Below are 3,241 nucleotides of genomic sequence, written 5' to 3'. Positions count from 1 at the left end.
AGTACCTGACGTGCCAGAGCTGGAAATGGTGGCAACCGACCACCCTGCTCCATGGGCATACAGCGCTGAACCGGAGACCCACAGGAGGCCCACACCACAGATCACAAGCCTGCTTACAGATTTATGCAAGGAACAGCCCTCAGCGTGGTGGTAACATAATATAATAGCCGTAATGGGTAACTGTTCAAAAGTTGTCATGGAAAGGAGATTCATACAGCTCTGCAACCTGTTACAATCCTGTGAATAATATGTACCATCTGAAATACCAATAAATAAAAAAAATAAAAAATCTGCTGCATAACTTAGGGTAAGGCTGGTGTTGTAGTGGTAGATCTGAGGCCCTAGGAGAGCTGGAGACCCCACAGAGCTACAGCAGCTCAGAAGTCCACTTAGGCTTCATCAGGGACCCGTTTTGTGACTTGAAAACCCATTAATGCAACAATAAAGGGGTGAAGTAAATGTCATCAACATTGCATAAACTGGTGTTCTTTGCAGTTTTTTTAATAAATAACAGCGCCTGGAAGCCCCTCTGACTGTGAAGGTTTGTTTAACAAATAGTGTTGTAACAACATAAAAGAGGGGGAACTGTAAGACAGTTGCACAGATAGAAGGACGGATAGAAGGTTAAACAGATCGTCATAAATAAGCCACATGCACCGATGCATCTGTACAGGTTTGTAGGCAGAAAGGCAGGTATGTAGCTGTTAGTAAATCATGGATGAGATATAATCAGTTTCACAGAAACCGCTGTAAATCACACGCGCCTGCTTTAGAAATAACCACGCCACAAAGACCTTGGTAGTCAGCATGTAGGCTTTAAAGTGTTAACATAAACAGAGATGGGCAGAAATAGGCAGTAAGGCAGATACCCAGATTGAAATAGAAAGTAAATAGAAAGCACATGTAGTAATAGACGTGGACCGATAAGTATATAGAGAAGCAGCTGATGGAACGAAAATGGGATCACATATGATCAACTTTGTGAGGACTGTCAGGATTTGAAAACGGTTGCTTCATACCAAAAAAAAACATAGCGCCAAGATGTCCTCCTCAATGTCCCTATGAGCGTTATAGTGTTAACAAAGCATACAGCCAGGCATCAACACTCTGTTAGACAGGTTCACAGTCACGCACAGGTAGGTGAGCAGATAGATAAGCAGGCACACTGGCAAAAAGATGGATGGACAGATGAATGGATCAATAGATGGACGGACCTCTCTGTTAAACATGAGTCAAATGTAGGGATGGGCGTAACCAGTGTAACTCACTGCAGTGTAATTACGCGAAATTACAGCAACATTATGCGAGGTTGTTCAGAATTACACAAGGCTATTTTCCTGGTGCAAAATACACGCTCAGATCCGAAAGGAACCTGACATACACTTTGCACAAGAAAATAGCTCTAAATGCAACAGAACTGGCACAACAGCCGCTGCTCGCGCTCTTTTCCTCCGCTCTTGGGTGGATGTCTTTCCCCACATTACTCCAAATTCCACAAAGGAGCGTAATTGTGTAATTCACGATTCGACCACGACTAATAAACTTGGCTTAAGTTTTAAAACTTTCCCTCTAGCTGCCCGGTGATCCGTCGGGTGCGGGATGATGAAGCCAAACGCTGATTGGGTGAGCGTGCCTCTCAGTGTCCTTCTCCGTCGCCTCTTTCGTTCAGACCCTTGGGAGCTCAGTCTTACTTTCTATACAAATATTTATTTTTAGACCTTTTTTCTTCGCGGCCTGAATTGCTGCAAAAACTGATATTTGACTAGCAGGATCCCTTTCAACATTGAAAGCTACTCCGCGTCAGTACAGGAGCCTTGGCGCTGCAGGTACAGGAGACACAGACATCCATCCCTCTTGCTGACCGGGTCCCGTGAAACCAAACTGTAGCTCATACTTTTCACATCAGGACCGCCACAAACGTAAAAGCGCAGAAAGGTGAAATAAATAATAACATTGTTAACGCGTTCTTCAAAGACATTTAATTTCACCGTTGAAATTAGGTTCAAGCTCTTAACTCATGTAAATATTAAGAAGTGAGAATAAAAATGCTGCCCAACTGCCGTGACATTGACACCCGCAATGCCGTGACTCGGATTCGAACCGAGGTTGCTGCGGCCACAACGCAGAGTACTAACCACTATACGATCACAGCGAGCTACTTGGGCTCTGAAAAGACTACCCTGGTGTGGCTCTGATAGGCTGAAAAAAGGTCACAGTGTCCGTGGAGTGGATAGATTTAGCGTTTGTTTAAAACCCATCTTTTCAAGTTAGATCAGGGTCTTTTCTTTGAGTAGCAGATCACAGCAAATATTTACCTCTCTGCTTCCAGTGACAAGACTCCCCATAAACCAAGAAGCTCAGACTTCTTAACAAGATCCACCACTCTGCCCTGCAAGTCTCAAGTGTTCTATGAGTGCTGGGGTCGGGGAAGTGAACACTGCAAAAACTTAATCCACGGCCGACCAAACTCCTCCAGGCCAGGAGGGGCTCGGAACAGGCCCCCACATATTGTTGTTCTTTTCTTTTCTGGGTGTCTCTTCAGACACATTCAGCTGCTTGGTGCATACTGCTTTAGAGTTGCATTGTGTGGAATGAAGTGGCGTAAACTTGACTAGCAAACAATGGAGTGGTGATGAATGGAGGGTCATAGAAGGGAGTAGATTGAAGTGGAAAGAGTAGAGTGACGTAATGTGTCATAGAATACAGTGTAATATAATGAAGTGGTGTGCCTTGGCATGGCGTTGAATAGCATTGTGAGGAATGGAGTGGCATAGAGCAGAGTGGGGTAGAGAGGAGTGAGGTTGCATAGAATGGCATAGAGTAGCATAGAGTAAAGTAGTGTGCTGTAGAGTGGCATAGTGTGGTGTAGAGTGAAGTGGCATGGAATGGCATAGAGTCAGAGAACAGTGTGTCATGGAGAGGGGTGGCAAAGAATTAGGAGGAGTGGAGTCGGACTGCATGAAGTAGAGTGTTGTGGAGTTGAGTAGCATACAGTCGCGTTGCATGGAGTGACACTGTGGTGTAGAGAGGAGCAGAGTAAAAAGTGGCATAGAGTAGAAAGGCCTACAGGAGAGTAGTGTAGAGTGGCACAGCATAGAGTAGTGTGCAGTAGAGTGGCATAGAGTAGAGCGCATGTAGTGCCATTGAGTGATATTGTGTGAGATGGAGTGGAGTGGAGTACAGTGAAGTGGCATGGAATGAAGTAGTATAGAGTAGAGTGGGAGAGAGTAAAGTGGAGTGG

General features: G+C 45.0%; 1 non-coding gene across 1 annotated transcript; it reads right to left on the bottom strand.

The window, feature by feature from the left end:
• Positions 1-2,080: 2,080 nt before the first annotated feature.
• Positions 2,081-2,152, bottom strand: TRNAH-GUG (transfer RNA histidin (anticodon GUG)). The gene has a single exon. It is a non-coding gene; the product is annotated as a tRNA-His (tRNA).
• Positions 2,153-3,241: the final 1,089 nt, after the last annotated feature.

The sequence above is a fragment of the Pleurodeles waltl genome, chromosome 12 (assembly GCF_031143425.1).
Source record: "Pleurodeles waltl isolate 20211129_DDA chromosome 12, aPleWal1.hap1.20221129, whole genome shotgun sequence".
In the NCBI taxonomy this organism is placed as follows: Eukaryota; Metazoa; Chordata; class Amphibia; order Caudata; family Salamandridae; genus Pleurodeles; species Pleurodeles waltl.
This window is presented reverse-complemented; position numbering and strand designations above follow the sequence as displayed.